The 24,726-nt window shown below is 33.9% G+C and overlaps 1 long non-coding RNA gene across 3 annotated transcripts; it reads left to right on the top strand.

Annotated features, from left to right (window-relative positions):
• The first annotated feature begins 1,186 nt into the window (after window positions 1–1,186).
• LOC115923064 lies at window positions 1,187–24,726 on the top strand. Of its 3 annotated transcripts, none has more exons than XR_004063753.1 (7): window positions 1,187–1,461; window positions 12,388–12,467; window positions 13,613–13,663; window positions 14,773–14,823; window positions 21,374–21,421; window positions 23,113–23,236; window positions 24,260–24,726. It is a non-coding gene; the product is annotated as an uncharacterized LOC115923064 (long non-coding RNA). The 3 variants fall into 3 exon arrangements; XR_004063752.1 differs by having other exon boundaries at window positions 12,385–12,467; XR_004063751.1 differs by lacking the exon at window positions 1,187–1,461 and having other exon boundaries at window positions 12,119–12,467.

Genomic DNA, 24,726 nt, shown 5'->3' with positions numbered 1-24,726 from the left:
AGTAGAAAGATTAAACGAAAAAGATTGCTCTTAAAATGCCTTTTTATTCGAAATATGGCGATAAAAATTTTACAAAGCGAGAAAACAAGGGTTAGGACTAAACTTTCAGCATGTTCATGCTTCATACGTGTGTGTAGTCCCTTATACCCATTGTGTAGCTATGTGACTTCCAGCCAAATTTAATCATTAACAAAAAGACAACAATATTTTGATCAATCCAAAACCTCTAAGATTGCATATATTTGTATGCACTATTATAGCCGACCCTCCAATTTCTTTCCAGATAATATCTTCGACAATGTAATCCCGTGACCGGTACTCGATTTCGTCTTTAAGGACTCCAAAGACTTATTTGTGTCCCAGGACATAGGTTTTAAGCGTTTAATCACATAATGGTCCCACTCGTAGATAAATTCGCTGGTCGACCGATGACCCGAGTGTTGGCGGAAACGTTTTTACCGAATTGCGGAATGATTCTGACATAAATGGGTCCATTGAATGACGTCACACCTGATTTCATATCAGCAATGGATCTTAAGCCTCTCTATATATATATATACCAATGGAAGTCAAAGGGATAAATGGATAATAGATGTATAGATAGATATATGGATATATAGATAGATAGGTGAGGAGATAGATAAATGAATGAATAGATAGATAGATACATTTAACAACTAAATTATTCATACCCTTTGTAAATTGATGTTGTTTTTTGTTATCTCAAGAATGAAGGCAGACGGGTTGAATAAGGGCCTTTGTTGCATACTTTTAGATGTAAGCTTTTAAAATACACATTCTCAAGAAACATTAATCTTCAACCATTACTAAACTTGTTAGAAGGATGAATAGTTGAATTATTAACTGTAGATAGGTTGATAGATAGATAGAGTTGGATACAATTTGGAATGGATAGGGACAGAGGGAGGGGAAGGCAAAGACGGAGATATAAATATATATACATATATATATATAGAGAGAGAGAGAGAGAGAGAGAGAGAGAGAGGGAGAGAAAGTGTGAGAGAGAGAGAGAGGAGTGAGGAGGATGAGAGGGGAAGATAGAGAGAGAGAGAGAGAGAGAGAGAGAGAGAGAGAGAGAAAGAGATAGAGAGAGAAAGAGAGAGAGAGAAAGTGAGAGAGAGAGAGAGGGTTTTCCCATGTAAACTTGTTGCCAATTTTTGGTAAAGTTGTTGCCTGTGAATGGTAAAGTTGTTGCAAAAATGGTAAATGTGTTGCTTTTTTTACCGATTTGGTAAAGTTGTTGCCCAAAGCAACAACTTTCCATATGAAAATTGGTAAATGTGTTGTCATCACCATTGACAATACACACGAGCCTGCTCCTGCGTGTATTATCGCATAGACTTTAAAAGAGACTACCAAGGCGCTTGATGGATGCGCATGCTGCATGCATGGAGTCCTACATATATGTATGTACAGTTTGACAGAATGATGGTGTTATGGGTGAGTAATTATACTTGTTGCCTTATCATCTTTGTTGTATTGATTATCTTGACTAATTGATTGCCACTGTGACTGTGACTGTGCTGTCGTAGAACGGTTAGTTATAACACTAGTAACAGTAAGATCAAGTAATGTGTACAACTACAAGTCAATGTTAATTAAATCAGGGTAGGCCTAGCCGCCTACATACATTATTGTATGTATCTTCAATAAATTAGCCCTAGGCCTACATCATGTACATGATGTACATGTCAGATCATGCAGGTACTAATATACTATAAATACTAGTACTATAACTGTTGTTTAGTGTTACTGTGTTGTTTGATTTGGACTAGTGTAATGTTAGGTTTGTGTAGTATCTGTAGAGGGTCTAGACAAGGACAGGTACCTAATTTATATAATGTTATTAAGAAGAAATCACTGGGGGAACGAACAGCTAGCAGCTACATCATTAGACGGGGTCCAGACAACTCGCCACAAAGACATCTCAACCCTGGACAACTCGACACAATACCCTGGACATCTCGCCACAATACTCTGGACAACTCGCCATGGTCGAGTTGTCTAGGGTATTGTGGCGAGATGTCCAGGGTATTGTGTCGAGTTTTCCAAGGGCGAGCTGTCTTTAGGGCGAGTTGTCTGGGATTACTATAGGCTAGATCTACATAACATTAGTACTGATTTAGTCTTATTTCAGTAATTATATTCACATACTACAACCCTTGAAAATGTTTCCATCATGTCATAAATCCCGAACATATGCACTGGCGTAGCTAGAGTCAGAAGTTGAGGGGGGGCTAGCTGGCATCATACGGGGGCACAGGTCTAGTCAGAAAATTGAATGCAAATTTACGATCAGGGGGGAAGGGGTCTAATCGTCTTCTTTTATCTTCCTTTTCCTTTCCCCTTCTTTTTTTCTCTCTTTTTCTTTTTTCTTTCTCTTTTTTTCATTATTCGATCGGAGGGGGGGGGGGGGGGGAGGGCCTCAATCGCCTACATGTATGTATTCTAATAATAGATGCACAGACAAAGGGCTCCCCATCATACAACTACAAGACTGAAGCTTTGGTCGAGTGGGGGGGGGGGGGGGGGTCCATGGCAGTTTCTAAGGTTAAAAACTAATTTTTAAAAAGCCAACCAATCTTGTGTTTTCAGCTAATTTCTTTCACAGTACTGGTACTTTGGTTTGTTATACATCCTGATGTGGATAGTTGTGAAATTTAGAACGATAAATATCAACAATTCAAATTTTCAAGTCCATATTGTTTTGATGCTCGTGTATGGGCAAGTCCAAGGTATTTGGTAATTTTGTGTCATATGTGTTTCATAAGTTATTCTGTAAATATTGAATCAGAATCAAATTAGTCTTTGCTTGGGTAAGCAGAGCAAGTACGTTTTGAAAAGACTTTACATTTTTACATTTTAAAAACTGTATTTTTCCACTATTTGTTAGTCGCTTCTAAGAATGAAATTTCAAATCAACCCCCCAAAAAACTTCCCAAAACTAATTGTGGGGGAGGGGGCAGAGGGCCAATTGGCTCTGCTGGTTAATATAGCAGCCCTTTTACGTACCCCTTGTTTTGCAAGGGTGATCTACAGGGGTAACCTCGCTATTCATAAAACGGAAAAGGGGTCACTATTCATAAAGGCATGATTATTTATAAGGACCGCTATTCATAATGTGAGATGAGGGCAGCTATTCATAATTCACATTAAGGGTCATTACATAGTATACAAATAATGAATGGTTATGAGTTCAATAGTGCGAATATGTTCATGAGTTGAAAGATTAACATTCTATTCAACGAGGCGTCAGCCGAGTTGAATAGAATTAACGTTAATCTTTCAACGAATGAAAATATTTGCACTATTAAACGAATGAAAAACATTCATTATTTGTTTTATACAACATCGAAGAAGACCTAATAGAACGTTAATCAACAAATTATGCTTTACTCCTTATAAAGATAAATTAAAGTTCGAGTCAAGCCTTTTCGATTACATGCAGATTGCCTTCGCGTCAGATACACGCAGGGATACGCGCACTATTCATAACACGGGAACAGGGTTGCTATTCATAATACTAGAAGAGGGTCGCTATTCAATTCTATGAGAAGAGGGTTGCTATCCATAATACGAGAAGAGGGTCGCTATTCAATTCTATGAGAAGAGGGTTGCTATTCATAATACGAGAAGAGGTCGCTATTCAATTCTATGAGAAGGGGTTGCTATTCATAATACTAGAAGAGGGTCGCTATTCAATTCTATGAGAAGAGGGTTGCTATTCATAATACTAGAAGAGGGTCACTATTCAATTCTATGAGAAGAGGGTTGCTATTCATAATACGAGAAGAGGTCGCTATTCAATTCTATGAGAAGGGGTTGCTATTCATAATACGAGAAGAGGGTCGCTATTCAATTCTACATGTATGAGAAGAGGGTTGCTATCCATAATACGAGAAGAGGGTCGCTATTCAATTATATGAGAAGAGGGTTGCTACATGTATTCATAAACATGAGGAAGGTGCGCTATTTATAATACGAGGAGAGGGTCGCTATTCATAATATGAGAAGAGGGTCGCTATTCATAATATGAGAAGAGGGTCGCTATTCATAATATGAGAAGAGGGTGGCTATTTATAATACAAGAAGAGGGTGGCTATTCATAATACGAGAAGAGGGTAACTATTCATAATATGAGAAGAGGGTCGCTACTCATAATACAAGAAGAGGGTGGCTATTCATAATACGAGAAGAGGGTAACTACCCATAAGGACCAAGAAGAGGGTCGATATTCAATTCTATGAGAAGAGGGTTGCTATTCATAAACATGAGGAAGGGGCGCTATTTATTTGTATTGAGGGTCCGTACCCATAAGGACCGAGAAGAGGGTCGCTATTCATAAAACAAGAAGAGGGTCGCTACTCATAATACGAGAAGAGGGTCGCTACCCATAAGGACAGAGAATAGGGTTGCTATTCATAATACAAAAAGAGGGTCGCTATTCAATTCTATGAGAAGAGGGTTGCTATTTATAAACATGAGGAAGGGGCGCTATTCATAATTTGTATTGAGGGTCACTATTCATAATACGAGAAGAGGGTGGCGATTTATAATACGAGATTATCAAGATTTTTGGCCAAATAAGATATGATTTTGTGACCGTCACGCCATATGCAATCAGTGCTGGCGTCCCCTGTATTATGTCTTTCTTTAAAGGTAAAGACCAGTAATGGTCATGCGATTGCATTGTGAAAGAAACGTTGTGGAATCGATCAGAAAAGGTTGATCATCTAGCATCTAGCATCTGCAAGGTTCTGGAATCATCAAAATGATAGGAAATTTGGCCCATTTGTCGTAAAGTTACAAGCACTATACACAGAAAGATGTATATGGGACTACCCTTTATCTCTCACCAGACCATGAGAGAAACAAATTTACCAAATATATGAATTAGTAGGCGGTTTCCCGGCAAATTTGTTATCATCATGTATTAGTCAAAACATATTCTTTCACATGATTGGTAATGAGAGCTTCCATTTCATTTTTTGAAATTGGGGCGTTTCCAATACTGGTCTTTACCTTTAAAAGTATATATTACCTTTTATCTTTGATAATTATATAGAGACATCCTCATAACCTAGCTAATATATTTGCCCCACTTCTGTGATGACAAAAATAAAGTAAAGCATAACAACTTATCCTATCATAATTTGTCCCCATTGTGAGAAATCTTGCCCCACCACTCTGCCCCTTACTGATCTTATCCTGGCTACGCCACTGAGACATTAAGTAGAACAAGCAGGCCCATGCTATTTTAGAAACTAGTAATTGTTTATACAGCAATGTTTTAGTAGGAAATGGTTTTAATAGGACCTATGGACGTACAAATTATATAGCCTTAGCCATATGTCATATCCAGTGCCAAAAGTCAAGGACAGGCACCCAGAAGCTTTTCAATTTTCGCCAATGTAGAGTTTCAAGATTTTCAATACATACACCTGTACCTCAGGATACTAGTACCGGTAATCATACTAATTAACCTAACTCTATTCATCCACAATCTTGATTTCCTGAAACTTTCCTAACACCAAAAACATTAGGAGTTGGACTGGACCAGAAGCTAAGTAATTCCCTGTAGAGAGTCGGGGAGGGGGGGGGGGGGCACTTTGATATTGTGTTTTGTTTGGGGAAAAGGGGGCTTGAACACTTTTGGACCTTTGAGGTTTTTTGCAGTAATGCAATCTGAATATAAACCAAACATTTACTGTCTTTTTTTGTTGGGTGGGGGTGGTGATGATGATGGGTAAGGAGGTCTGATATAAGGTCTAGTTCAACAACAACAACAACAACAAAAATATGTGAGAAATTTGGTTATGTTATTATTTTGGGGGTGGGATATCTAGCCCTTGTAGCAACAAGGGGGCAGGATATAATGATAAATACAGAACAAAAACAGGAAAAATATGGAATGTAAATACAAATATGCGTGCAGGTTCAGAAAAAGTTTAACATTAATCAATTTGAGACATGATAAATTCAAAGCAAACACGGAAAATACACGCAATAATTAATCAAATCCATTTCTGCATGCATTCTGGTTCACACACGATATATAAAGAATCAATAACTTTAAACAGCCAAACCAAAATATAAAATTACAATAAAGTGAACAAACCAAACGAGGTCGACATAAATTGTCATGAAACAAGATAGATAATTGCAGAACAAACACATCATTACATATGAAATATCCCCTGCCCCCTGCCCTGCCAATGATGACAACTCGGACATTCAGATGTCAGACATTTATATTTATTTCCGGGGGGCTGATTGATGATTGGGGGCCCGGGATGATGGGTTGTTTAGATTACTGGGGCATGCCTTTTTTCTTTAATTGTTCAGAAATGTATGTTTTCAATATAAGTTTTCAACAAATATTCAGGGCCATGAGCCGCCCCCTCCCCCATAGCTTTACCATAGCCGTGGGGGTGTCCCCCATCCAATATTTCCCTTTCTTATTATCATTCTGTCTGCTTATTTAATTTTTATGAATAGCGACCCTCTTTCCATATTATGAATAGCCACCCTCTTCTCGTATTATGACCAGCGACCCTCTTCTCGTATTATGAATAGCGACTCCCTTCTTCGATTATGAATAGTGGTCCTTACGAATAATGACTCTCTTCTCGTATTATGAATAGTGACCCTCATTCCACATTATGAATAGCGACTGTCTTCCCGCATTATGAATAGTGACTCTTTTCTTGTATTATGAATAGGGACCCTTAGGAATAACGACAAAAATTTTGTATTATGAAATGCGACCCTATTCTTAGATAATGTTAATTATGGATACAAGAACTCTATTTCAAGTCAGGAGAAAACAAGTTGAAGATGCTATAGAGAACATAGAAAATAGAGAACTTCTAAAGAAAGTGATATACTATTTTTGTTTTGTTTTAGCTAATGAAATAAGAAGAAATGATAAAGACACTACTCTATAGAGCAATGACAAAAGGAAAGGATTATAAATAATTAAAGGCAAAGCAGTGAAAAATTTAGAAGAAAGAAAAGAAACTTCAAGAAAACTTGCTCTAAAAGATATATGTATAAGAAAACTTACTCTAAATGAAACTACCAGAAAACTTACCGGTACTCTAAAAGATAGTGATCAACATTTGAGATGAAAAATACAGTATCATGTAACCTGTAAAACTTGCAGTAATAACCAGGATTTGTTATGTTGTATAATACAAGTCTACTGTTATTACTTTATGCATGACTTTTCAGTTGCCCAAAATAACACTGTAGCTCTTAAGTTTATTGTTCTCACAAATATGGCAACTAATGATGAATATTTGAACTGGTTTTTCATAGCAGAGGGACTGTTAATGGATTTATGTTTTTAGTGTATACCATATACAATAGTTTTGTTGGTTATCAATTTATTTCATTACTATCAGATCAGTTTGGTGAAAACATCCCTCTTTTTAATCCAAGCTTCAAAGAAGGTGAAACAAAATTACTGAATGTCACAGTTCAAAACCTCTTTTATATATACATTGCGTCCCAGAAAAAACGAAACCGAGAATTATCAATATTTAAAAAAAAATTAAAGATATTGAGAATTTAGATATCAAATTAGGTGCAGATATAGATAATACTGAGCTTCTTGACAAAAAATAATGAAAAAAAATGATGAAACCCAAGGTTTTATTGTTCGTTCTCTAATCCAATGGACTGAAGAAGAGTTCCAGATATTTTTGTAATTTATAAAACAGAGTAGAAGAAAAGAAGAGTATATTTAGATTAGAGAATGATAGTAATGACATTATTGTAAATCAACAAACGATTTTGGGAGAAATTCATTCATTTTATCAAGCCCTGTATAAGAGAAGATGCAATGATAATAATTTGGATGGTATAATGGTTAATTTCTTAGATTCCATTGAACTTCCTCAATTAAATGAAGTTCATAAAGATTTTCTTGAAAAACACATTACTAAGCAAAAATTGTTGGAGACACTTAATTCAATGAGTCATAACAAATCACCATCACTGGACAGTTTACCTGTGGAATTTTATATAGTTTTTTGGAAAGACCTTTCTGATATGCTTTTAAACTTGTGTAAATTTTCTTTTCTGCAGGATGGACTAATGTCTACCTCTCAAAAGAATGGAGTTATTACTTAGATTCCTGAAAAAGATAAAGATACTTCCTATCTACCAAAATTTAGACCTATTTCCTTATTAACAGTAGACTACAAGATTTTAGCCAAAACTTTAGCAAACCGTTTGAAAAAATGTCTGTCATACTTGACCAATCTTTTTTTTTAAAGGGTAGGAATATTGGAAACAATTTCTGGTTGATAACAGATTTAAATTGAATCTTATACAGACTCAAAGAAAATTCCAGGTGCAATTGTTCTGCTTGACATTCAGACAGCTTTTGACAGTGTTTCTCATCAGTTCCTTCTTGGTGTATTACAGCATTTAATTTCAGTAATAAATTCAATAACTGGATATAAATGTTTTATTCTGGTCAAAAAAGTTATGTATATAATTATGGAAATTTGATAAATTCTATTAACATGAGAAAATGATATTTTTCAAGGAAGTCCCATATCTTCATACTTGTTTTTATTAGTTATTGAAACTATGGCTCTTACTATTAAACAAAACTTTCAAAGCGAAGGAGTACCAGTTGAAAATAATATATATCTTTATAAATGTAATGCTTCCTGGGAGAAATTTAAATTGTTTAAACAAATTGCTGGCTAACACCCAGTAAATAAAGATTGATTGATTGATCTGTAATTAAAAAACAAGTCAGAAAAAATCTTGGAACTAGTGGGATTTGAACCTGCATCTACTGGGTGTAAGCCAACAATTTGTTTAAACAATTGAAAATATAATAATAATGTAATAATAGTGTAAACTATAGAGCCCACACACCGTCCAGGGACGCTCATGCCTCTAGCAATACATAACAATATCTTTGTTAGCAGATGATTCCACAGTATCTTTTATTGATGGCTCAGTTACCTCCTTTAGATGATTGTTTGACACTATTGGTAATTTTTCTGATAGCTCTGGTTGTAAGCTCAATATATCTAATTCAGAAGCAATATGGATTGGTTCTAAGAAAGGCTCTTATGCATTTCCTTTTCTGTTAACGGTTAAAAGTGGAATAACTCTACTTTAAAAACTTTAGGTGTCCATTTTTCTTTGAATTTAAATCAACTATATGAACTTAATCATAGGACCAAACTCAAATCCATTAAAAAGACTTTAAAGTGCTGGCTGGTAGAATCTTATCCCTCGTTGGGAAGTTCTGTGTTGTAAAGACCCTATTGTTGCCACTACTCCTTTTTTTCTTCCTTCTGTCTTATGTGTTAAAATACCACAGAGTTTTTTCAAACGATTAAATACTTTGTTGTTTAGATGTATATAGAGTGGTGGAAATGGTAGGGCCAAAAGACAATACATGTGTAATGAATTTTCTTTGGGTGGTTTACGAATGATTGACCCCTACTTTCGTCTGTTTCACAAAAAATGTCATGGGTTAAAATGCTCCTTCATGATAATTATGACAGTTGGTGGAAGTCTATTAAATTTCTGTTTGTAACAATTTTAGTGATAGTAAGGATATTCTATGGAACACACATGCATCTGAATATGTTCTTAACAGATTAATCTCAAGTCAATTGGCCAAGTCTCTCCGAACATGTTATATATTTAGGGGAAAAAATTTGGAAGCTGAATTTGATTCACCCTTTTCCCAATTGGTTCTTGTCAGTTTATTTGGTTGAATAGAAACGTTTGCTCAAAATGAAAGCAACATTTCATATATCAGGATAGCTAGGTTAGACAGAGGTAACTATTTATTAGTGATTTACTCAACCCTCCTCACCCTGGTAATAAACTATTTGAGGAGCTTATTCTTGATTATGATATTAGTGCACAGGACAGGAGGAAATGCAACTTTTGAATGTGAAAAATAAACAAAATGAGAGGTTAGTCTCACTTAACCCCACATGAAATTATTGAAGAAATTAGAACCACAGTCCACACTTTTGAAAACTCAGAAAATTCCAAAATATGCATACAGTGTCATGTTAAAACCAGGTGTTCCATACAAACAAATGATATTTAGGAATGATTTTCACAACTCTGATGAGGTCAAATGTGAAAAAAAATCATGTAAATAATTTTAAATCCACCATAAGTACATGTATGCACTCTTTCTATTTAAATTTATTTCTTAAAGCACTAGGTTTCAATGATATTTTGTATAAAATCAAAAGAAAGGACTCCCCCAACTGTTCCCTTTGTAACAATTAATGCCCCTGAAACCTATATACCGGTACATCTTTTTATTGAATTTCCTATTGTAAAACACATTTGGGATGAAAATATGAAAGTTATTTTTCAGGAAACCAAAAAGCCTGATGTACAAAATGTTTCAACATTTGAAAAGATGTTTAGTTATAATGTCGATAAATTCCTAATATATTTGTTTCTTTGACCTAAATATTATACTTACATGTATGTTTGCAAATTCAAAAATAAACCACCAACCTTTTACGGTTATAAAGCATGTACATGTATTGCCGTTAACAAAGATATTGAATATCGTATTGCTAAGAAAAATGACAAACTTCCAATTCATTTTCGGAAATGGAGATTTAAGTTATGAGTACAGTTATTAATTTCTGAAACTACTTTTTTTTTTAAATACTTTCTTTTTCTCCCTCTCTGGAAGAAAAGGAAATTTAATTGTTATGATCTGTAATCCTGTCTGTATATCTACAAAAGCAAAATTATTATGATGATTGCTTTTTTAATCTTTCAAATTCTACATACTTGATACTTAAATGCAAAAATGTTTATCCCTCTACTAAATTAGACACTTGTTTTTTTTCTAATTACAGAGGATAGATATGTGGAAGAGAAAAAGTGACTGCTTTTATTACATGTAGATAGTTACGAAGCACTGTTTTCGTTGTATGCTGTTGTATTGCTGCATTTTGTTTGTTTTTTGTTTGATTGACTTGATTTATGTTTGATATCTTATCAACAAATTATGAAAACCCAATAAAAGTGGCTAAAGGCAAGTAATTGCTGCCTTAATATGAGCTGGTTGCCCTGAATTGGGGAAGGGAAGGGAGTGGGAGGTTTTGCATCCCCCAGCTTAGGGAAGTCATCTAATTCCAGAATATCATTGTCCTCTGATTTCCTGCCTGTTTCACATCTTTACTGCAGGTTTAATTAATGGCTGTCAAACAGGTCTTGTATTAATTATGCTCATTATCAAGCTAGGTATACATTAGTAAACTCTGTTTCTGTTGGTCCTTTGGAACTCCATCAAACTTGAAAGAAATTTCATTCAGATGGAGGACAGGAAGTACATTTTGTTTAAGTGAGCAAAGGAAGCAGGTTGAGACAATTTTACACTTTACCGTTTGAAAATGTATTCTTTAACTGTTGTTGTTGGTAAATCACACATGATGTGGGTACATCATAATCAATTTTCTGACAATTTTTCCAAAGCTAATAACAGAGCATGATGCTTAAGTTTTAAGCTCATATCATGTTGTCCTGTTCTTTGGACCTAAATGTAAATATAACCAAATATAATCAAAATAACATTGGCAGACACATTTTACAACTGACTAAAGATTACAATTCTGTGTGAGTGAATCAAGTGAGTTGTGATAATTTTCACACATTCACAACTGGAAAATGGTATTTCTTCTACCATTTTTGTTTGTAAATTATACCTTTTGTTGGTATGTGTGTTGCATTCTGTCAGTTTGTTGTACCAATAACGTCAGTTTGGTTTACCAATGTTACCAATGACTATGGAAAACGCCATAAAAACCAACAACAACAAATAAGTTTTATCCAAAAGCATTATTAAGGAGGCATGTGTCGCCCTGTCCCCTGGCTACATTAGTGCGAGTAAGGGCATGGCCATCAGCTTGATAAAACCTCAATAACATACTGTACACATGTAAATACCTATGATGTGCCCATACTGGGTGTTTGTAGATTTAGTTGAGAAGTGGAGTTGGGTCTAGAGTCTAATTTAGATGTATCTTATGAATTTCAGAATTATTTAGTCACAGAAAACATTCCAATATATCTAATTTGTATTTGTTATAGTATGTTGATTTTCTATTTTAATAATTAAAACTACCATTTTTAATCAACTTTAGTTCCAACTTTATTTTGCTGAGCTTGCTGAACTTGCTGAGCGCTATTAAAGTTTGGAGTCATACCAGTAATGCTCAATAATCACTACATGACATAATTGGTTTCAATTTTAAAAGAAAAATTTGATGTTTCTGCTAAAACTAAGGTAATGTAAATTTAAGGCATCTCTTGAATGTACAAGTTTTGGTCATTGTCTCTTAGCAGATGAATGAGATGAGAATTACGAATGGAGGTGCTCCCAGTGATTCCAGAGCTGTTCTTCCAAGAGAGTGTCAACTAGCACTGTAAGTTTGCCAATTTTTTTTACACAAATGAAAGTCCTTTTCTATTTTTAATTTGTATTGTAAGTTAGGAATCTGGCTTTTTGTTTGTATCTGTAACATCTCAGTCTTTACCCCAGCCTGAAAAAGCTGTAGACTTCCTTGTTGTTTAGGTTGAACAAGTTTTGTTTTTCTGACATCGCTTACAGTTCTGTCAATAAGGATAATGATTTTTAAAATAGGGAAGTACCTGTATGTAACACCAGTCATGAAAGTGGATGTCCATCTTGTTATTATGTTGGTTTTAAAAAAAGCAAGAAACAAAATAGTGAAATCTAAAGGGAACTCTATATAAAAGCTAAGACATTTAAGACATGTTAAAGTTTTCAAGTTGATGAGTTAAACACAATACTTTGTAATTATATGTTTTCTCTTGAGAGAAGCCTTCCCATTAATTATCACAACACAACCATCCTTAATTGATCAAAGGAATAGATCTATTTTGAAGAAAGATCAACATAATCAAGAGTTAGTAGGCACTCCCTGGTTCAATAGGACACAGGTGCTAGAAAATGATTTTTTGGAAAACAAGTAGAAATTGATGACTATTTCTCTACCCCAAAAATTGTAGACTTTAAAATATTTTGCAGATATCCAACTTCTGATTAATTGAGCATACTTTCAAATTTCATAACTGCTTGTATTTTACACTTCCCTTTTTCTTCAGTTTTCACTGATTGCTTTCTGATGTTTTAATGATGTTCATTATTATAATACTCGTGGGCGAGACTCATTTAAATTTTGGCCAGGAAACAACTATATTTTTTAAATCTGTAAGAAACAATTTTTCTGTTATTTGGAACCCTATTCCTCCTGACATATCCTTAAGCACGTCTTTACTATATGTCAATGATTCTACCATTTTTACTTTGTATGTCACATATGTTTTGAATATATCTTTCGAACATCGTTTGTAATTTTAAATGTTTGTTTTAAAAAAATGGTCGAACCAATCAATGAAATGAAATGATATTCTTGTAACAATAATTACATTGTACAACATGACCTATAAATTGTTTTCAAACTTATGATTTTCTAATGTTTACTTCCATTTGTATTACCTGCCATGAACGATGCCCCTGTCATTTTTGTTTATGTCCTACATATAGGAGCCTGGATGTAAGGATGTTCCTTCTGGATCAAGAAGCGATTTGATTGTGGTAAGTTTCTGGCTAGTGTATTGATATGTAAATACCCCTCATAAAAAGTTCTGCAAGTCAGGTTTGAGCACTGATATTCCTCATTTTCATTTACTGCTCTAATTTACTTATGTTTACGAAGGGAATCCCCCCCCCCCCTGCAATGATGCCTATTTTTAATGATGTTTTCTCATGGAATAAACAGCAATCCTAAATATATCCAAAAGCAAAATGTTTTATACAACACTGTTATTGTCAACGGTGAATTCTTCTTTACTTTTGAAGATGGATTGTGTTTTTAATGATGTTCAGGTAGTTAATGCCAATAATGTTTGTAAGATGAAATGCATTTGTAATCAGCTGATTGAGAAATTGTCATTGTGTTTGAGTATCATACATTTGTTGCATTTTGTTTGAGTACATCATACATTTGTTGCAAGTCTGTCAGTTTACAGCTTTTAGTCCTGCATATAATTACTTTGCAAGGCCTCAACATCTTTCAAACAAATGTAGAATGCGTTCCTGACAATTACAATGCATTTTGCAACATTTCACTTTTAATTTTGCCTTAGACTCATGTTTATTGCACATTCCATGATTACATACGGATAATCATTACAAATGGGGCATCATTATGAAGGGGAATAAACACCATTTAAATTCACACCAAATTCAAGGATATTGTTATACGAGAGACATCATCAGTCAAACTTGATTTATGAACATTGATTTGTATGTGACTCTTAAAACTTAAAATAGTAATCCTGAGAGTAGGTCTTTGTAACTCTTTCAAACATTTTATGTACCTTAAATCTTCACGTCCTTTCACTTTATTCCTATTGATTTTGTTTGTCTTTTAAAGCATATCAGCTTCTTTTTGTTATTGCTTTTGCAAATTAAAATATGTTGCAGGTGCAGTCAAGCCTTCGAGCTTGTAATTTTGAATGTTTGTTTTAAAAAAATGGTTGAACCAATCAATGAAATGAAATGAAATTCTTTAACTAAGAATTACATTGTACAGCGTTACCTATAAATTGTTTTCAAACTTATGATTTTCTAATGTTTACTTCCATTTGTATTACCTGCCATGAACGATGCCCCTGTCATTTTTGTTTATGTCCTACAAATAGGAGCCTGGATGTAAGGATGTTCCTTCTGGATCAAGAAGCGATTTGATTGTGGTAAGTTTCTGGCTAGTGTATTGATATGTAAATACCCCTCATAAAAAGTTCTGCAAGTCAGGTTTGAGCACCGATATTCCTCATTTTCATTTACTGCTCTAATTTACTTACAGTAGGCCCCTATGTTTACGAAGGGAATCCCCCCCCCCCCCTGCAATGATGCCTATTATTAATGATGTTTTCTCATGGAATATACAGCAATCCTAAATATGTCCAAAAGCAAAATGTTTAATACAACACTGTTATTGTCAACAGTGAATTCTTCTTTACTTTTGAAGATGGATTGTGTTTTTAATGATGTTCAGGCAGTTAATGCCAATAATGTCCCATTCTCATCAATATAGCTGTTTTGAATGATGTAAAAAGGGCCATTTATTCTTTAAGGGCAATCTTTTGGTTTTTTGCTTTTGCAAATTAAAATATGTTGCAAGTGCAGCCAAGCATCGAGCTCGGACTATATAAGTGTGGATGGGGGACCTTTTTGTTTGGTGTACAAATGAGCCCCCCCCCCCCCCATCCACACCTACTTCCAGGCCCATTGTTATGCAGCCTCTGGTTGCCTGATGTGAACTCTCAAAATGCTCTCTCTTTTATTTCAAAAGCTTTGAAGCTCACTTATGTAATTTTCATAAACCTAGTTGTCCACAGTTTTTGACATTATCATGGTGATTTTGTTTCACAAATTGTGATTGCAATTTATCTTCACATTCATCAATGAGTGTGATTAGTTAATGTCAAAGAACTATTTGTAGTTGGAAGGCCTGTAAGACATAATTAGATATGATGGATTGTTTTAGGATATATTGTGGAGGGTATCACAGGTGTACTGATAATTGATAAAGTTAAGTTCCCATCATTACTTATTCAAATAAGAATCAGTGATATTCTCAGTCTCTCAAAGTGGGAGATAGAAATCTTGTGTTGACTTCCCAGTACTCTTTTGCTCTTCATATAAGAACATCATGAACTTGTCTAATACAATCACTTGCCAATGTTAGTCAGGGAAATTGGCTTCCCTATCAGATATATTCAGAATTTCCAAAAAAACTTTAGATTTTATAAGGCACTCACTGTTTTCTTAAAAACCAAATAGCTAAATGGCTCTTTGAGAGCCTGAAACTTTTCAAAGATAAAGTATTAGAAATCAGTTGCCAATTTTTCTTGTAGTATGGACCTAGATTGACCTCCCATAGCTTGATGAAAAATTGTCAACTTTGCTTTATGTGCATGAGGTATCCCTGAACAGCAAATTGTTTACAGAATTTTGTAACAAAATTGACATACCATTTTTGGTTGGAGCTGAAAAAAATATGTAGCTACAAACAATATGATTATTTTCTATTGATGATTAATGAGCATAATTGGATCTTAAAGAGAAGGTTCATTGATTTTAAAAACTAACTTTATTGTCATTATTGCAAAGGTGAAACTTTGATTGGACAAGGTTATCAAAATTCAAAGCTTGGAAACATTCAAAGTAACGATTATTATCAGTTACAAAACGCTTAAATAAAGTGATCCATTGCTTGTAAACAAAATAAGATGCCATTGTATTTTCAGCTGCAACACTGTGGTAGTTCGGCGTTTCAAAAGGGAACATATGCTGTCCATGCTATCATTCAGGGTTTTTTCAATTTGAAAGTGTGGTTTCTTTGATTGATCATTAACCCCTATCCTGTGTATTTACAAATAAAAGAATTTAGAATCGGTTTCATACCCCTTTTTGAATGGTGTCAAATGCCATCACATTTATATTCACTAAACTCATTATAATTTGAGAAATAATAGCATTGCAATTATGTTCATTCTTTGTGGGATGTCGTCTGCTTGGGCAGGGATGGTTCATAATGTGACATCATTAAAACATCGTTATTTTTCTGGCGAATCTCTCGTATATCCCAGATGCAATGGAGGTGGTTTTATATGTATTTTTATAAATCACCCGATATGCAGTCGACCTCAAACTTGTACGATGGCCATCTGTTAGCTTACCAGTTTCTAGTGAAGCGTTATTTGCCATATATTTGTGATTTTCTTTGAACAGGGACTTTAAAGAAAGTTAACAGTAATCTGAATCATCTCCTGTATTTTGATGGAACAGTACAATTGAAAATGTTGCTTCAGATGTTACATTTTCTGTAAACAATGTAGATCCCCAATTAACTCACTAGAAAAATAAATTAATGAGATTGTATATAGTTTGAATAAGCTTATTAGTTACTCCAAGTGATTCTATGAAAATGAAATGAAATCAAATTATAGTAGTGCATATTAGAAATAAAGTCAAAAATTGAAAAAGTTGTCTCAACGTCCGAAATTTTTTTCATTAGAGGTAGCAGAAGATATGAACTGCAGGAACTATCTATCATAACATTTTTGAACATCTCAAGGCAGCTAACCACCAAAACAAAGAAATTTTGCAATGCATCATTACAATATTTTTTATAGTTAAAACCAATTTTCTGTTAACAGTTTACTTTTAATGTCTAAATCAAGAAATATCATTTTAATGATGATAATCCATATTTTAGGATATCTGGAGTTCATAAATGTTTATTAAATGAGTTATCATAAGTCCTTACACAAGTCAAAACACAAATCAGGTCTTTCTTATCCAATCATTTTTGGGTAAGCACAAGAAGGCTGTTTCGGACATTACACAATTTCATTGTTAACACCATTTTTGATCATATCTGCAAGTTACGATTTCACAATGAACACTCCTGTTAAGGAAACTATTTTGATAAATTTATATAGGTTTGAATATAAAGATATTAAGAAATATGATGCTAAAAAAGTAAATCAAATTTTCTGTAAAATATCTCAACTTTTTGCGAAATTGATTTATAAAACATACAATATTGAAGCCACACTTTGTGATGCAAGGCATTGCTTGCTGCTTTAAACAGTAAATCCATAATTGTACTTTATCTGAAAAAATCTCAACAAAAGGGACTCGTAAAAATTATTCAGCCATTTTAACAGCACTTTCTGGTATGCTGTTAGCACGTTTCGGACGTTACACTAGACTGTTAACACTTAACAGACATTTTCATACTTTAACTACAGTAGTTTAAATGAGGGGCAAATATAGATGTAAGATTTCAATTTTTCAACCTCTCCTCTTGATATTTTTATTGTTGTGTGTTTGCAAATCATCAGGTTTTCATTTTCATAGAGCGTGTTCCAAATGATGTCATATAACCAAAGAATGTAGATGGTCAATTTAAACTATTTGGTAGATAACAAAAAGCTCAAAATCACCCACTTAAACAATACCCAGTGTACATGGCATGGATATGCTACAGATATATAAGTGTGATAAAATCAAGCAAATTATGATCAAGTAAATGTTGTTTACAAAACCCCTATATAATGTTACAGTGGGATATGTAAAGCAAGATTAGTGAGTTGTATAACATTGTAAGAATAATGGTTGGCAAGATGTCTTTTAGTTTACTCATAGTTCCTATTGTTCTAGACACTTTGCATAGAACTTCATAGACGTGTGCTTTCCACTTTATCTTTATCAATATTAAGAACTTTGTTAAATTTGTATGTTTAATCAAATTCCCATTCATATATATTTTTACTTCACTAGCACACATCTTTGGAAAGTAAAACAACATAACATTTGCAGTTTATTTGCGCTTATCCACTCACTAACTTTTAGGAGTTCATTGTTCAGATTTTGGGTCAGGCATTCGACATCTTTATGCTTATAAAATATATTGGTATCGTCCGTGAACAGTATAAAATTCAAAATGGGAGAGACTGAATGTAAATAATTTAAATGAATTTAAGAGAGCAGGGGGCCTATAATTGACCCCTGCAGAATTCCACAGGAAACTGACTGTAAACTTGAAGTTTTAGAATCGAAAACAGTGAATTGTTTTCTATCATTTAGATAACTGCAAAATAAATTTGAGGGTAACTCCACGAATTCCATAACAATAAAGTTTTGAAAGGAAGAATATCATGGTTGATTGAATCAAAAGCCAGCTTAAAATCTAAAAATATATTACAATATCTTTTAAAAAAGCACCAAGTACATGTAACTAATCTATGTAGAAAGGATTACTACTGCCATTATTCAATACTTAAATTTGCATTCACAGTGCCTGTTCAAAGAAAATCACATATATCTGTAAGTCCGTATATATATATATATGGCAAATTATGTATCACTAGAAACTGGTAAGCTAACAGATGGCCATCGTACAAGTTTGAGGTCAACTCCATATCGGGTGATTTATAAAATTTTCCTCTTGAAATGCCGAACATACCACCGTGGATGCTGCTGAAAATAAAATGGCGTCTTATTTTTGTTACATGGATTCCTTAATTTTTAAATCGCTGCATTTTTTATCAAAATAATACCATGCACGAGGTTTAGAGTGAGGCAATATAGATTACATTTAGCCTGAGGGTAGTGAAGTGAGAGAAATAACTGAAGAGAAGATGACAAAACAGGCAATGAAAATGTTTGAGATGTCATGGGACAGCGTCTGCTTGAGCAAATCATATTCAAAATGTGACGTCACACATCTCAAGTGTTCAGAGAGCTCTTCAGGTGCTATGCCGGGGCTGTATTTAAGCGCTTTGTAATTGATAATAATCCTTACTTCAAATGTTTCCAAGCATTGAATTTTGATAACCTTGTCCAATTAAAGTTTCACCTAGCTTTGCAATAAAGTTAGTTTTGAAAATCAATGAACCTTCTCTTAAATGATAACAATTTATCAAGAAATGTTATGAAATAGGCTTGCACTCTACAAGACACACTCATTGGTTGCATACATGTACAAATACAATTGATTAGCACAAGGGCTTACAGTATGTATTCATAAAACAATAATCAGTTCTAGTATCCATTTCCTATTAGAGAAACTTGTAAAACACATGTTCATGTGGCTGTAATTCTGCCAAATTTCCAAATTACAAGAAAAGGGATTACCAATTTGTGGGGGCAATAAGGTGAAGCCTCTTCAAAATGAATTTATTCATACATTTTTCCTTTCATTTCATTACCCTCACATGTACTAATGACAAATACCTTTCAAACGCTTGACCCTTCCAACAAGATTTACATACATGTACATGTATAAAAGAAAACGGCATTAATACCTTATTCAATGATCCTAAACATATATATTGTATCTTCCTCAAATGTATTTTGTACATTTATAAGGTACATGCAGTGTGAAATATACATGTAAATGGGCTTTAATACTGCTTGTCCTTTTTCTCTTGCTTATTTAACCATTGTTTATTGTCAAACAGAGAAATTGGAAAGATCAAGAAGAAAATAAATGTTTTTATGAATCTATAATGTATTATATTTCACATTTCACAGATAACTAGAATGATTGATTTATGCTCTGAATATCTTGGTATCCAAATACATGTTGGAGCAATGTGCAATCTAAAATACATGTTTAACCTAAACTGTTTGTCACTTATGATATCGGCACAGCAAGAGTAAAGATCAATCAACCAACCAATCAATCCATCCATCCATCCATCGGTCATCAAGTAAATAGATAAATACATATTAAGATTAAGAGCGTTATTGTTACTAACTAGTATTAAAACCTGAAACATACAAAATACATGTAAAATGTCCAATTCTCAGGATGAACAATGCATTAGGATTCCCTTTTTCTAAAACTTAAAATGGCTGGGAAACTTTTTACATTTTGTTGTTGTTGTAATTGTTAATGTTTTGCTTGTTCATACATATGTTTCAGTGATATTCTTGAATGACACATTGTACATGTAGTTTATAGCAAAGAACAAAGCAAGCTGATTAAACATCTATAGTGTAGAGTTTGTAGAAATTGATGATCTGATTGAAATGTTAACATTGTGTAACATCCAAAATAAACCATAGAATACATTGTACCCTGTCTTTCATAACATGCAAAAGAGAGTTATGTTTGTAAGTGAATTTTCTAAGGAGTTTTGATGACTACAATTGCTATTAGCTTCATATTTTACTCTGTTAGATCACATAAGCATTTTTAACTACACGTACTTGCAATGAACAGTACACCTTTCATAATTGAGTAGTCAATACAGACAAACTTAGTATATGTCCTAAACTAATTAAAACTGCACAATGTGTAATTTATTTTTTCCATAAATGTTAAAGAAGTATTTTTCTGCAAGCAATTAATGTAACTTAGGTCAATAATTCCTAACAAAAGCAATTGAGGCAAGTTATGATGTGAACGGTGGTGTGACATATGGAAATTATTAGGCAATGCACTGGTTCCCAATTTGTTTGTATGTATTTACCTTATATCATCAGTCATTAACATTGAATGAGTTTGACCCAAGAAAAAAGCATTTTACCTATCGAAATAACAACTTTAATGAATTTCAAGGTAGTGATAGGCTTTGAATTGATCTTATGATAACTTTATTCTTCTCTGTAAGACAGAATGCTTACCCTTAACTGATCACACTAAAATAAGAAGCAACAAAATAGAATGTTATGAATTTAATGCAATTATACTGATTTCATGTTTTCCCTCTTCGTTTACAGCTTACTGTTGTACAAAGTTGGCAACCGAGTATTGGGGAAGCAGTTGTGGTAAGCTTGAAAGAATTATCTTGATACGTTATTAAATGAGAAGAAAAAAATCCCTATTGTTCCCTATGCAAATTTATCCAGTCATTATAGCTAATATATGACAGGACACCCTACAGTTAATTTTAAAAAGAAAAAAATGTTTCCATGACAATATAGTTCCCTTCCCACTGTCCTAAAAGTTTTTTATCTTTTGATTTCTATATTATTTGAGCATGAGAAATTAGTGAAATTTATTTCTTGAAAACTCATTTCTTTTAACCTTAATAGAAGAAACCATCAGCTATAGATATTTTCTAAGGAATTTCTTGAAAAGGTATTGAAATATTTATTTGGGCAGACTTTTGCAACTTATCTTTTTGGGGGAATATGTATTTCTTGCAGGATGTTTGGATATCAAGAAAATTATGAAATTGTCACAATTTAATATAATTGAGCACAACAAAGTCACATGTAAGTAAATCACACTTGGGAGTGTGATTAAAATGGATTTATCATAAGTTTAGATTTAAAATGTAGTAATGTACCTAAACTTGTAAACATTTGTCAGTACTTATAGACCAGCTAGTAGAAACCAAACACTGTACATCCTTAACTGTCCAATAAACATTCTGCCCTGCTTTGTCAAAAGGAAGCAAAGACATATTATACCTAGTGGGCTCTTCTTCCGGGCCAAATTTTATGCATGAACACTCGTCCTGCTTAGAGATATGTTAGGCAAGACATGCTATTGCATTGGGGTCAGTGTAAATGACAGATGCATTTTGCTCTTTTACTCTTTTACATGAAATGTCACTGTTGTCACTTGTTCCTTTTGCCAAATTAGGGCAGCATTTTGTAAACAAGTTTAATCTTATGTGACAAAAGCTCTCAAAACTCACCTTAGTATAGATACTGGGGGAACCTGAAATACATGTAGGGCTGTTTTCTATAAAGTACACTGTATATCCACAATAAAGTGTGTTTAAATGAGACGTGGATTGTAACTTTCTTGTAGATGATAAATAGTCCAAACCAATATTCAAATGATTAATAATTTTGCTTTCCAAGAAAATTTAAGCATAATTTTTCTTTTTGTTATACACATTTCCTATAAAACATTTGTAATGGGCAATTGTCTGTCTTTTCCATCCTACTTACAAATATTGTAGAGGAATTTTTTTGTACAGTGTGTAAGATTTATTTGAATGAAATGTTAGGTACTCTGTGGGATAAAATGTAAACAAAAATTCTGTTACGCCAAACTTAGAAGAAAAAAATACTTGCCATGTAAACAAATGTCACTGCTAGTAGATACATGCATATGTATGTAGGTACTTTAAAGGCATTGTTTAACAATGTTAAATCTGAGATGCACGGCCCTACATGTTATCAGTGTCTGTGATATGGTGTAATATTGAAGCCCTAAAAGAATCACGCTTCAAAATCATCACTTGTTTTCCCCAATAGACTGTAGTGTCAAAATTTGTAATTCCAATCATAAACATCTTGATAATCAGACAAGCGATCGGCTTGTAAAAGCCTTGGGGTTCCTTACTGACCTAAAGGTTTATAATTATCATTGCAGCATGAGCTAATTCCAGGATTTTGTTTCAGAATCTGAGACAAAGTTACCGGATCCCTTTAAGTATTGGAAAGAAACAAAAATCTATTTTTTGAGGAGTAAGAAATGATATTTTCCACATTTCTTTCAGCACACAACGTGTCCTTCAGCGTAGACTCCTCTAACCAGATGGAGAGCAGACAATGATCAAGCTCATTTTACAGGCTGCCCTTTCAAATGCGTCCAAGATGAAGAAAAGGCCATTTCGAGCATTGGTAAGCATAATAATTGTCATATACTACAGCTAAATTATGTGAAGTATTAGATGCATAGATAATGATAATAATAAACTGTATTTGTATAGATCATATCACTTTTCAGTCCCTATGCACTTTAGTAAAAGTGAATTTTCAGTCTGTTTTTAAACTGGTCTACTATGACTGCCTCCTATACAATATCAGGGGTGTGTTTCCCAAAGAGTTAAGTTTGACTTTAAAGATACTGTGTCCCTTTTGCAACCAACATCAAATTATGTAGAACATTGCAGGAATCATGAATATGGCATGTATGTCCTATATGTGAAATTTAAACGTTAGCAAAGTCCTAGTATTCAAATTATGTAAGGAAACCCGTTTACTTTATAGACTTCACTGTCGGACAACATTGAGTGACTGACTGACTTCTTTTTTCTTTGGTAATAACATAGTACATAAATGAGCTGTAACATGCAGCATTTGTCTACATCAATAACCCACTTCTTATAATGGCCAAAATTAAACTGATCTGGTCTATGTGCAGCACAAATTATAAGACCATTCGGTACAAGGGTCTGAAAATCAGACAATTTACTTCAGTGATTGCAATCTCTAATGTCGATTTGACAACTAATCGTCGTTGTTTTCCCACAAGGCATTTTCAAGCCCTTTACTTTTGACAGAAGTTATAAATTAGTAATATCTTCCAAATGCCATTGGAATTTAATCTTTTCATTTATTTGGCCTGCAAATGGGACATTTACCTTTAAAGTGGCACTTAAAGTCCTAGTTGCTTAATCTACCAATGAGATTTTGCGTTTAATAACGTATGCAAATTGGCCCTTACGTATGACTTTAAGTCAAACTTAACTCTTTGTAGAACACCCTTCAAGTCCATTTCATAGTTAGCTGTTGCTACTTGGAATGAGGTCAAACTCGCCATTATATGAAAAAAATAATACATATAATTGAATCATAGAAGTACATTTTTTATATGGTGCATGAATTGAAATTAACATATAATTCATTTTCTATTCCTTATAGACCAATGCTGTGTATGACCCGATGTCTAGGAAAGGACCCCTAGGATGCTCAGCGAAGGCTTTCTACAAAAAATTAATCATGTAACACTAAGGAATCTGTCACTTGTCAACAAAATAAAATGGCATTGTATTTTCATCTGTTCGCCTGTTCAATGCAGGGACCTATTTGCCTTCTATGCAAGGGGGGGGGGGGGGGTTATGTATAACCTGTATTCCCTGGTCCGGGCAAGAAAGTAATACTGTTCGCCTGTTCAATGCACGGAGTAGTGTCGCCTTTTTTATGGCCGGGGGGGGGGGGGGGGGGGGGGGGGGGGGGGGGGTGTGTACAAAAGTCTTGTCTGTTGGTGGCCACGATGCAGAGAGTACTTAGAGTTGGACATGGTAGCTCCATGCTCCAATGTATGCATATGCAGATACTTGTATAAATGGATCGAAAAATTAATACCTGGGTCCTTCCTAGGGGTGGAT

This window comes from Strongylocentrotus purpuratus, unplaced genomic scaffold (genome assembly GCF_000002235.5).
Source record: "Strongylocentrotus purpuratus isolate Spur 01 unplaced genomic scaffold, Spur_5.0 spur5_scaffold_13, whole genome shotgun sequence".
Taxonomy (NCBI): Eukaryota; Metazoa; Echinodermata; class Echinoidea; order Camarodonta; family Strongylocentrotidae; genus Strongylocentrotus; species Strongylocentrotus purpuratus.
The sequence above is the reverse complement of the archived record's forward strand: the minus strand, read 5'-3'. Positions and strand labels throughout refer to the sequence as shown.